Source organism: Microtus ochrogaster, unplaced genomic scaffold (assembly GCF_000317375.1).
Source record: "Microtus ochrogaster isolate Prairie Vole_2 unplaced genomic scaffold, MicOch1.0 UNK72, whole genome shotgun sequence".
Taxonomy (NCBI): domain Eukaryota; kingdom Metazoa; phylum Chordata; class Mammalia; order Rodentia; family Cricetidae; genus Microtus; species Microtus ochrogaster.
The window spans coordinates 1,359,583-1,372,799 of record NW_004949170.1 but is presented as its reverse complement, the minus strand read 5'-3'; the positions used below and the strand labels follow the sequence as shown (position 1 = coordinate 1,372,799).

Below are 13,217 nucleotides of genomic sequence, written 5' to 3'. Positions count from 1 at the left end.
GGAGGAGGAGGAGGAGGAGGAGGAGATAACCTTTATGCACGAAATCTGCATTTTCTTTCTTCTATTTGCATTTAATCTGTAGGGTTTTGTCCTTAGCAATAGGTAGCATAAGACTCCATTCTCAACTCTGCAAACCACCTGGAATTCTGGAAGCCTATTTTAAAACACATCTTACAAAATTTATTCTAAAGTTACAAGCAAATGAGAGGGAGAATGCAGGTCACAGCCAAAATGGATCCCTGAAAGCTACAAGCAATGGCGCTTCAATTATCTAAGTTGTCATGTGTTGGTGTTTTAGTTATCTGAGCGTTGTCATGGTATTAGTGCTTTGGTTATCTGAGAGGCAGAGAGCTAAGAGGCAGACTTCCTCACTCAGGTGCCTCAAAGCCTTCACCTTTAGAGAAAATGAGAAACAAAAAATCAAATAAAAACCCCAAATGACAAAGACTACAAGTAGCCCTGCTTGTGCCACAGGCAGAGAGAAGCCATCTCCTCTGAAAATCTGTTGCTTGCACAGCCTGACCTAGATTTGCAGTAAAGGCATGCTAGAGAATTAACATGGGATGACCTTCAAGAATACACCCTGGAAGGACATGACCTTTCACCTGCTCTGTTGGCTTTCAATCAGATGAAGGTAACCATGAGCTCTCACCTAACAAGCACAAAGCAACCTGTTTGATTGACAGTCGGCTTCTAATGACTCAATATAATAGATCACCCGCAGTTTGAAATATCAAGGCTAAAGAAATAAATACATGGAGACATATTTAATAACAGGGTAAAAATGCAATGTCTCTAAAGAGACTGGGAAACTTTAAAAACTATTAAAAACAAATCCTCATGTCCCTCACATGTCCCCATGCTCCAATCCTAGGGAGAAAGACCCCTCCCTTGTTTCTAGGGTCAAATTTGAATTTGTGTTCCTCCAAGATTCGTGAACCCTCAGAATGCGGCTTTCTGTGGAAACAGGGTTTCGCAGAGATACTTATTGACAGCCAGGGTTTGCTGCAGTGCAGGCTGTTGGGTAGGTAGATAGTGTTGCCTCTGCAGTGAATGTTCCCACCCAAGTCCGCAGCCTGAATCTTCTACGAGACGTGATTTTGCAGAGTGGGGGAGGTTGGCTCTACTGAACAGGTATGTTTGTGTTACCAAATGTACAACTATATTTATGTATACAATACTAATTACACATACAGGTATACACGTGTTGCATGATGTATACATACATATATAATGTACATCCTGAAAAAGATTTTAAGGAGTTACATGTTTTCATACCGCATCAACTTCTAACTAGCATTTACATTATTTTAGAAAGAGTCCTGTCTAACTTGATAACTTCACTGTGCCAACCCCAAACTGAGGTAGCCACTGATTTTACTTTAAAATTTTTATTAGCTTTTATATATTTATTCTTTCTCTCACTCTCTTTCTGTATATCTGCATGCGTGTGTGTGCATGTGTGTGTCATAGTGTGTGTGCAGTTCATAGATGACACGTGAGAGTGTTTTCTCACTTCCTACCATGTGAGTCCTTGGAATTGAACTGAGGTCATCATGCCTAGCTCCAAGTGCCCTTATCCACTAAGCCAGTGAGGCACCTTGCTGGCTCCACATTCTACTCTTCTGTGTCTTTTCTAAGTATGTCTCGTAAATGGGGCCATGTAATCTAACATCTGTCCTTATGTTAGCCTTCCGAGCTCTTTACATATAATGGGCTCAAGGGTCATTCACATTGTGGTATGTTTTGAAATTTTATTTTTTTCATGACTCCCTTGCATGGATCTTCCACGCTTTATGGGCTTTAGTGTCTCAAAGTCATGGGCAGTATTTCACAGTATCTGTAAAAAGGGATAGGGGAACATGAAAAATGGAAGTTTTCTGTGGGGGAATTGCTCGTGGTTCCCTTCTTCCAGTGTTAGTATTTAGAGTTCAGTATGAGTTCAGGGCTTCTGTTTCCCTTGGGGTTTGTTGGGCCAAGGGCACAGGGCCGGGTGTCCCTGTGGGAAGGCTGGAGAGCCCCAGAATGCAGCAATTTAAGATCTGCTGATGAGAAGGGAAGAGCTGCTCTGGACAGAATGAAGCATTGCTTTGACAACTTGAACGCTGTTTGCCGTTTCCTTAAAAATATCACACACATGCGCACACACACATGCACATGCGTGCGCACACACAAACTCACCTCTCTCTCTCAGACACATAGACTCACCTCTCTCTCTCTCTCTCTCTCTCTCTCTCTCTCTCTCTCACGCACACACACACACACACACAGACTCACACCTCTCTGTCTCTGTCTCTCTCTGTCTCTCTCTCACACACACACACATGCACATCTGTGGCCCCGAGCACAGCTGGCATGAATTAGCTCTCTTCTTCCTCCATGTGGACCCCAGGGATCAAACAGAGGTCATTGGACTTAACAGAAAATACCTTGACCTGCAGAGCCATCTTGAGAACCTCTGCACTTCCTTTCTCAAGCTGTAACAGGTTTTATTGCACACTATGTGGGAGACATGTTTCAACAAACCATGCAGCTTGGGATTTTACTCACTGATACTATTCTACCAGTGGCTATCCTCATTTTTAGTCATATTTCTCTTTCGGGTGAGAGTCCCATCAAGATGGGGCTTTAAATTCTGGTAATGAAGCCAGCATTCAGTCAGAAACACTCAGCTAGCCTATGTTTCCCCATCCTGCTTAGAATGGTCAGAAGAACCCATTTGTTTTAATGAGCCATCACCACGGCTTCTCTTCAGTGCTGATGTTTGAAGGCACGGCGACCTTTTCACTTGTCACAGTCCTGGGCGCCGAGAGATGACAGCATGTCAGGGCAGCTACGCTCTCTGCCATGATTCCTGAAGCAGCACGAGTGGACGGAGTCGTTTAACAGGAATTGGTACCGAGGAGAGGCTGTGAGAAAACTGCTAGCCTCAGAGCAAATCCAGACCCAGGATGGCTCCGGCCAAAGCTATGCGCTATGTGTTTTCCTGCAAAATTACTCATTAAGGCAGGTGTTGTTTTACATCAGGAGAAACGAGTTCATAAGCATCGCTCATTAGCCACGGAGCTACCCCACAGCTCCTTAACGCGCAGCAAGTCTGCATTCTTGGGTTGTGTTAGGAGCATCTTCTGACCTACTTTCTTGCAGTTTAAAGATTCAGCCATGCAGGGTTGCAGCAGCCCCTGGCCAGAGAGGGTCATCAGGCATCTCTCCGCCTGACTCACGGCACAGTGGCAGGGATGTGACCTCCTTAATTTGGCGCTGACAATGGTGGGGGTGTTTGTATCACTGAAATGGGTGAATGCCTTATCTGAGAGAGTACTTCTCACTCCACGTAATGACTTCTTCTCAAGCATCTTTTCTAGCCCATTTCTGTGTGCACGGTCACAGCTTCACCACAACGAGAGCTAACACCGACACATGCTGTATGCTTATAACTTCCATCTGTGTGAATGCCACCACTGTAAGGACCTCACACTAACAGATTCCTGAAGTATTTGTCCTTAGTGTCCAGCTTGGGCATAGCATCCTCCTGGGCATAGCATTCTGCTGGGCATAGCATCCTCGGATTTTATCTATATTGCTGTATATGCCAGAATTCTCTTCTTTTAAAAACAGAAATGATATTTCAACCAAAGCCTAGACCACACTATCAAAGGATTCTTTGGGGCTGGTGAACAGTTTCCTATGGTTCTCCATGGACAAAACATTGCTGTTTTAAAAGCCTGCAGGAAGAACTGTGTGTGGAAAATGGACTAAGATTCTCTGCCTCTTTTCCCGACAGTGGCCAACCTGCCCCTTCCCAGGTTGAGGCCTCACACTCTCTGCTCCGCTCTTGTTTCCTCATCTGTAAGAACAAAGAGACCCACAACCCCCTAGACTCTGATGACAATTAATGAGATTATGTCGGAGGCACCAGCTACAGGGTGTCTGAAGAAAGGCCTCGTGGACTCCCAGGCCCTGATTACCACCGCTGCAGGGTCACAAATGCCTCCTGCCCAAATACTTATTGTTCATAAAAGTTTTAGCGAGTGGGGCTGCCTACTGGGCATCTCTAATCCCTATAAAGAAAATGATTCCTCCTGCCAGGAATTAATAAGTTCTTAACTGCACTGAAATATCTTCTCGGCTGGGTTATTGTACTTACATAATGACGTTACTTTGATTATAACCATTAATCAGGTCCATGTTTCTAAGCTAGAGTGGGTTATGCTTGACGCCGGGCTTTAGCAAGGACAATATCCCCACTTCCTGGCTGTGGTGCCAGGCTGGCTGACATGATTAAACCTGTCAGGGCAACGACACAGAATGCTTAGGCTTCATATCAGATTCATTCTGAAGTTGCTTCTTGTCCACCATTAGAAGAAATTTGATTTATTTTGCATGACAAGCATGCATATGAAGCAAGAGATATTAAAACAGTATTTTTCCCTCATTCACAAGGAGATGTGGGAAGCCACTTCTTCGTGATCATTTTTTTCCTTTCCTGTCTGGTTATGTACATAGATATTCTGCTTTTGCCTAATAGAAACACTCATTAGTAATTAGAGGAAAATGAGAAACTAGTAAATAGACTTGAATTTCCTGCTGAAGCGATAGTAAAAAAAAATATGTGGAAAACTTGCCATGCAACATGACTTTATGCAAAAGGAGATTAGAAAAAGCTCAAGGGTGGTGCTTTGATCAATCTCGACAATTGCTCTCCTGAATTCATACTCTGCGGCACTCCTTCCCACATTCTCCAGAGCCACCAGATCACGTGACCATCAGGATATGGCCGAAATAGTAGCTCATCACTCTAAGATCAGATTATAGGATGTCTGTGACCTCTACCTTGGGCATGGCCTGCCATCACTGGCTGCAGAGACGCCTGCTACAATGCCACCAGGATGCTGAGGCCACCAACTGCAGGACCCAGAGAGAGATGGATGTCAGTCTGCTACTGACCCTCTACGAGCCTGGAAATGGATTTTCTTTCAGCTGCTTCTATCCTCATCAAGTATTCCGATACAGTTTTCAGAGCAAGCAGTTTCCATGGAAACGGAGCCAGCAGTTTCCAGGTGGCTTGGGGATGGACACAGTGAGTCAATGGGCCCCAGGCTGCGATCTGGCTTCTGAGCAGGTACTTCACATGTAGATGCCGTGTGTCATGGAGAAACACAGAAGATGAATCATCATCCTCCTTCCAAACACTGGCTGGTGATCTATACCACAATTCTTTACTGCATTGCTGCCTGGGCTCCTGACCTGAGTCCCTGGCAGCAGAATGTAGGCAACCTCCCTCCCTCTCTCAGGAATCCTAGGGGCTTCCTCCACCTACAGACTCTTGTCTAGGAAGGGGCAATGTCCACGTCTTCTGTCCTTCCTGCCTTTGAGTTGACGTACTTTGTAGAATTTTTAAATTTCAGAAATGCCTTCACCTTTTAAAGTTATTCTGTCCACATCTGGGCTCTGTGTCAATATCCATAAGACCCTCTTTATTTTAGCCATTAACCAACGCTCCCATGGGAGATTCAGTTGCACGGGGTGCTTGTGTGTTTGTACGTGGTGCTCATCTTTGTTTACTGAGTGCCTTTACCAACCGGCTACACTAGCATCACAAGGATGCTATGCTCACAGTTTTATAATCGTTTAGTCTTTATAGTGACTCTAGGAAGTAGGCACTGATGCTCCTCAATTTTATGATTCATAAACTGAAGAGCAGCAAGGCCCACTCTCCCGGATCCTAGAGGCCCTGAAGTACCAGGGGAGAATTGTAATCCACACGGCTGATGCTTTTCCCACCTGTGTATGAATTCATAAGCAACTCAGTGTAGCCTTGCCTAACTCTTCCAGCTAAGATTTAAGTCCCCAGTTGCTTTGCCCTAGCCTGTTATATACCGTTCTACAAGGAACAAGTTTTAAATGAATATGTATAAAACTGAAGACTCTAAGGAAAAACAAAAGCCATATGAAGGGGGTAGCGTTAGAGAGATTGTACAGGTTTGAAACTGTAGTGTAATGTGTGTGTGTGTGCGTGCGTGTGTTGTGTGTGTGTGTGTGTGTGTGTGTGTGTGTATTTAGGTATGAACATTGTGTGGGTGAGCCTGCCTGAAGAGGTCAGAGGTTGACCTCAGGTATCTTTCTCAGTTACTCTCCATTTTATGTTAATTGTGCTCTTGGCTTCCAGCACAGCCACATGGAGCACAGGCACAGACCACATATCACATGCACAGATGCACACGTGCTAGAGTGCACATATGAATACATGGTGCACTCATAAAAGAGTACATGAGCAGGTACAGCTGCTAGCAGGGCATGCTCTCACACTCGTGTGCACATGTGTGTGCCCCCTATCAACCCACAGGAGTAGTCTCTCTGGACAGAGCTGTCAGAGTCCTCTTGGAAAGCCAATAGGATATCACCACATTCTTTTCACTTGAATTATCATAAAGTCTTCCTACCAACTTTTATACAGAAACCAAGACAATGTGCAAGTCTTTGCTGTGCGTATTTGTGAATAAATGCATGACTGCAGATTTCTTATTTAGGAGTTCTACAGCTCGACAAGCTTGCCAGATTTCACAGGTTTCGTGAGAGGATCCTTGGCTGAGTGTCTGTGGAGACGTAAGACAACCTGGATGAGTCTGCAGATAAAGCGTGGCTTCAGGAGGTGCTGGGAGTTCAGCCTGCTCGACAGGAAGTCACTGCCTTCCTGTCCTTTCTTTATTCAAGGTGGGAGAGGGGAATTCTGCTCAAGTGCTGGAGTGCAGTTATCACTGATGCTTCAGGATGGAGGGTGTGTCTAGCTTCCGAATAAATGCCAGGAGGAGCATTGCCCCCCCACACCCCTGAAACCAAGGCTTTTCCTCATCCTACACACACACACACACACACACACACACACACACACACACACACACACACACACACACACACACCAAGGCTTTTCCTCATCCTACATATAAATCCATGTGCCCAGCTGCGCACATCTGGCATACTCTCAGAGAAACCAGTCAGGCAGCATCTTCCCAATGTCTCCTGTCTGTCAGTTGTTTCCTCCTGAAAGGAAGACAGAGGAGGAAGGGCTTGTCAGCAAACACTGCTGCTAATGAGGAGGTGTTTTATGACCTGGCACTCTCAGGGGGGTTTTAGGTTCCAGAGGCCTGTGAAGTGACATGTGTAACTGTCCCTCCCAAGGGAAGGAAGCAGGCACTAATTGAGGTATTGACGGTTCTAAATGAAGCAGAAACCCGCTAGGAAGATCGAGTCCCAGAGAAAATGAGGAAAAAATGAGCACCATGGAGCCATGTATCCCAGGATCCAGGCTTTCAACCAGTGCTTATTCATGCATAGTGTGTGCTCCTGAACTCAAAGACTCAGGTCTCCCCCAGGCAAGCTGTCTCAAGCTACACAGTCCGGAAGTCCTGGGGGAAGCAGGAGAAATGGGACCCCTAAATGGGACCCCTCTCTCCGCACTGTTCTTGTCCTTCCAGAGGAAGGCCGACATGGAATGATCCCATACAGATGATTCTGCACACATGATCGCAAACACACAACCCACAATATGATCTGAAACACAGAAAACATATACAGAACCCACACATAAAATCCCACACATATGATCCAATACACACAATCTACATGCAGGATCCCACACATATGATCCCATATGTGTGATCCCATATAAAAAAGCCCACACATATGATTACGTACATTAACATATAAGGCAGGAGCAGGCTTCAGAATACTTGAGAATATTATATAATGCTGTCTTCTCATGAAGAAAGTCCACAACACTACCCTTTTTATTCTCTCTCTCTCTCTCTGTATGTGTGTGTATGTATGTGTATATGTGTGTTTGTGTGTATGTGTGTGTCTGTTTACATGCACATGCATAGAAGCCACAGGAAACCTTGGGTGCCTTTTCTTACTTGACTTGGGTTCAGAGACAGATCTCGCTTCAATAAATAAATGTGGATAGATTTTGAGGATTGCCAACCACATATCTGCATATGTGCACACATTTGTATTGGAACACCACTGAACAACAAACACCAAACATGCTCATGCACACACATACATTCTCTCTTTCATAATAATAACAGTAAAATAAAATTTATGATATATCACATTCATGGAATAGAAAGGGACTCATATATGGGAAAAAAATCAAATTTTATTCTAAGAAATATGTCTGCTTATCTTGGCTGGGTGGATAACCCAGTTGGTAAAGAGCTTGCTATGAACATGAGGGCCTGAGCTTGGTCCCCAGTGCCTATGTAATAAAGTTAAGTGGAGCGTGTACTTACAACCCCAGTGCTGGGGAAGTAGAGGTATGGGGCTCACTGGCCAACCAGTCTAACTGAACTAGAGAGTCCCAGATTCAATAAGAGAGTCTGTCTCATGGAATAGGTATAATAGAACTGAGGAAGACACTTAACATTGAACTCTGGCCTTCACATGTGTGTACACTACCCCCCCCCCAAATATCAGCACACACACAACAATGTGACAACATACATGCAAAGCATTTTTATGAATTCTTTCTCCTCAACCCATCTCTTTATGTATGATCTATATCACACAAGGAAAAGAAATAACATTGAAATATCTTTTAAAAAAGAGTGCGCATCACATCATACTCAATGTCTACATTATATTTTTCTGTCTTATCTTAATCCTTTATAATAAGCACATATCATTTCTCAAAGAAAAAAACCCAACAACTATTTTGATTTTGGGGAAAAAAGACCCTAAACAAACAGAGAAGCAAGCACAACAACTTTCAAGTTTCGTGGCTCATGCACACGATGACCTGGGAGGAGACTGAAATAGCTCCTGGATGGGGCTGGCTGCTCCTCAGTAGCCCCTGCGCCCAAGCCGAATCAAGGACAACCCTTCCACCAAAGGAGATGTCAGCAAACCTCCTGCAGACACTCAGAACTGCACACTTCTTTCCCTGAAGACTCAACCAACAGGAAAAAGGTGGGAAAAGATCTAGTTACAGGTAAAGAGGGGTTTCAATACAATTTGGGTGCACAGAGCAAGGCAGCAACTGCCGGCGCCTCCATCTCTTCTCACCCCCTCAGACATCCACCTCAGTCAGCCTGAAACTCTAGAGGGTTCTAAGAAAACCACGGCTGGCATAGGAAGCTTTCTTCTTAGTGGAGTTAAATAAAAATCCCTCAACATAAATAGACCCAAAGATAAGGTCTTAGCTACTGTGACGTCGATTAGGAAAGTTGGAGAACAAAGGAACCGACAGCTAGATGAGGGGGTGCTATTCTGAGACCCGCAATCAGGAGTAATTGTAGGGTGATGTTCTGTGGACTCAGAGAGGCTGCCTTAGCCCCTTGGACAATGAGTGATTTTGCCCCACATCTTCTTCCGTTGCTGGGGACCTCAGAGTGGCTTGCTATCGTGGATGAAGTACACCCGATTTTACCTTGACGACGACAGCCATGGGAGGAGGTTGCCAAGGAAGCAGAGAATGGAGGGCTTGGTATGTGGGAAGTGTGGCTCAGCCCAGACCCCTGGAGCCACCTAGCGTGACAGGTTTTAGACAGTATGGTCATAACAAAGCAACCGGTATGAAGAATGAATCCATGTTTTCTAGGCTTTGTAGGAAAGCTGCACTTACAGGGATCCTGTCCTCCCATACCACCCATCCTGTCTAGTGTTAGCATTGTCGAGGTCTTCTGTCTGGGTTGGGTGTTTGTCTATTGTTTGTTTGGAGACAGGGTCTAACTGTAGCCCTGGTCTCCCATATGTTGAGGTTCTGGGAATGACCCACCTTCCCAGCCTGTGAACCATTCTAACGATCACTCTGAAACCCAGTTTATCCTTTTCTAAGCTTCTCTTTTACACTTCAGGAACCTGGAGGGCATTTTCAATGTGGCCAGCTTGTGGTCACATGGCCCACATGAAATCCCTCACTGTTATTGGTCCTGTATCCCAGACAAAAGCTTGAATAGATTCCTGGACCCACAGCCAGCCAGGGTCTTGAACCTTCAATGTTCTCATTCAGAATCTTCCCATTGATTTGTCTGTTCGGGTTCCATGCTCATCACTCTAGTTCAGCCTCAGTTAGTACACCTGGGCTGGGCTGTGTCCCTCCTCAGTCAGGCTCAGATTCTTGAATTGCCATCTCCATTTTTGTCATCTTCCATTGCGATGCACAGTGGACCCCACCAGACAGCCTGTAATTACAGACACCTTTGCATCCTGCTGCAATCCTATCATAGTAGCCAACTTCCCCTTCCTCCACTTAGCCATTGGTCTCCACCCTTGGTTACCTCCAGTATCTTTTTCTCTACCCCACTTAGCATGTTGCAATCTAGAAGAGAATTCTCTCCCACCCAGGCCTGTCTGGCCTAAGGAAAATTTCTATTTCTGGAGTCTGAATGCTGCTTCTCAGCTCTTGGTGACCAACTCATATTGTCTCTCTCCCATCTGACCTGTCTTCTCTGGGGTCCTGGACATTTAATAAATATACAGGTCCACTTGTGCCCTTCTGGCATTCATTTTCTCTTATTTATTCATTTTGAAACAATTCTCACAGAAATCTGCAAAGCTCCTATGTGGTCCTGCAAGCATCTCACCCAGTTCTCTGCATACTGTGACTTGTATGAAGTTGTGACATCATATTAAAGCCAGGAAATTATCACTAGGACATTATGCTTCCAAGCTACACTCACTTGTACATGTGTGTGTGTATGTGTATGCTTTTTGTACACATACATATGGTGTGTTTTTGTGTCTGCGTGTGAGTACAAATGTGTGTATTGTGGGTTTGTATATTTGTATGTGTGTGACCTGCATGTGTGTGTGTGACCTGCGTGTGTGTGTGTGTGTGTGTGTGTGTGTGTGTGTGTGTGTGCATATAAAACTCTATATAACTTCATCTCACTGCTGTCAAGGTACACAGATGTTCCATGTCCCTAGAACTCCCCACTGGGACCATCTGTATTTGTGCTCAGATCCACTCACACCTTGTTCCTGTCCTCTGGCAACTGTCTCTTTAATTACTGGAATACTTTATAAATACAATCTCTTCTTAACAAATACTTTTTATTTATTCTATGTGTTTGGGTGTTTTGCCTACATGTACATTTGTGTACCACGTGTATGCCTGATACCCACAGAGGTCAGAAGACAGTACTGGATCACTTGGAACTGGTGAAGGTTGTGAGTTGTTATATGGATGCTGGGAATCAAACCTGGGTCTTCTGGGAGACTAGCTAGTGTTCTTAATCACTTAGGCAGTTCCCTCGTCCTGAGGTTGACTTCTTAAAGGCTTATGCAATGTTCTAAAATCTATCCAGTTTACTTTCCCAATAATAAATTCTTTTTGTTCCAGCCTAGCAGTAGGAGGTCATTATAGGAAGACTGGGATATTTAGACTTGTAGCTTGCTAAGAACTTTGGGTCTTTTTCAAGTTGGGGCTTATGGGTAAATGTGCTATGAACATTCCTACACAGGGATATTTTTGAGGACACAAGTTTTCAGATCTCTAGGATAAACGCCTAAGAGTTTAACTACTGTGTCACACAGTACATGCATATCTCGTTTTATAGGGAACTGTCCAGTGGTTTCTAGAGAGGTTGGCCCACTTGCATAGCCTCCAGCAGTGTTTGAGATCCACCCGTGGTGTCCACATCTTGCTAGAATGTGCCATTAGAGTTGCTTTTTATATTCATGATTTTCATATGTGTATGGTCAAATATTTAATTTTTAATGTACAAATCTGTCTATTTACAAGCTATTGTGTGAATCATAATCCCAAAGGCAGCAGTGCTTCCTTTGTGTGTGTTTGTGTGTGTGTGTGTGTGTGATGTGTGTTGATCTCTCTCTCTTTTCTGAGAACTAGAAATTCTATAAATTCTTTTGCAAAAGAGGAAGAACATTCAAGACAGAGAACAAGTCATCAGTCCACCCCATGTGGAACCTTCTTGCTGCTAATGGTGGCTTCCTCTAATTGGACCAAGGCAAAACTGTGGTCCTGGGTATGAACAGAACACAGTGATAGCTGACCTGAGAGCTACATCAGAGTCAGATACCCTGCTTTGTATGCACAATGATTACAACTTGCAGTGTGTCTGTACATGAGCCTTCCCTTTCTCCAGGACTTTTTGTCTTTAGCTTTTGATACTTCATATTATTTCATCCTTGTAGATTACATTATCTAAGCCTTCGGTGGTGGCCTGTTTATCTTTTTGTTTGCTAATCTGCTAAAAGTTGAAGCAAATCCTCCAGCACCCTGTATTCAAGCAAATTTCCTGTTTGCTTTTTCATAAACTTCAAAATATTTACATTTTTGTTTTAGGTGGTGATATTTCACGCAGGTCAAAATAAATTGGGATATTTTATTCTCACCCTGTTGCTTTTCCCCATTATACTGGAGTGTGTGATTCACTGAGACCTGATGGAGGTGGGTCTTGTATTTATCTGTTGCTTTCATTGGTTAACTAATAAAAGAAAACTGCTTGCCCTAATAGGACAGAAAATTAGGTAGGCGGAGTAGACAGAACAGAATTCTGGGAGAAAGAAGCTGAGTCAGTGAGTCTTCATGATTCTCCCACTCCAGACAGACGCAGGTTAAGATCTTCCCTGGTAAGCCACCCCATGGGCTACACAGAATATTAGAAATGGGTTAGATCAATATGTAAGAGCTAGCCAATAAGAGGCTGGAACTAATGGGCTAGGCAGTGTTTAAAAGAATACAGTTTCTGTCTAATTATTTCAGATAAAGCTAGCCGTGTGGGCAGCCAGGTGCCGGGGATCAGCCCGCCGATTTTATTACTACAGAGACCCTTGGTTGTATATATTTTTTCCTAGCATTTCTTTACACATATGAGCAAGGACACAGAGGTAACACTTATAACTGGCTTCCGGCCTCTTGCTGTGGGTAACTGTCTGCCCATTTGGCTAAAGTGGGACTACTGTCCTGAGCTGGGTTCAAATGCTTTCTCCCTGAAACCCTGCTGTACTTGGTGCTGCCTGCCTTTGTGTCTCTACCTTGTACATGAACTTTTTCTTAACACCTCAAAGAACGAGGCTTTCTGTCCCAGGGCAGGACCCGTCAAATGCGGCAGGTGCTCAGAGTTCAAAGGGGAGACCCTGTCCTTTGAAGTCTTCAAACGCCAGAGTCTCTTAGGTTCTGTACCAAAGGTGGGAAGTAAAGGGGGAGGGGCAGCATCACCCTCTGCCAGGGGTGGGGGCTTGGAGCAGTGGGC

At 44.4% G+C, this 13,217-nt stretch overlaps 1 protein-coding gene across 2 annotated transcripts in view; it reads right to left on the bottom strand.

The window, feature by feature from the left end:
• The window catches only part of Dscam (DS cell adhesion molecule), a 563,284-nt gene that overhangs the window by 131,171 nt on the left and 418,896 nt on the right, over nucleotides 1–13,217 (bottom strand). The window lies entirely within an intron of this gene.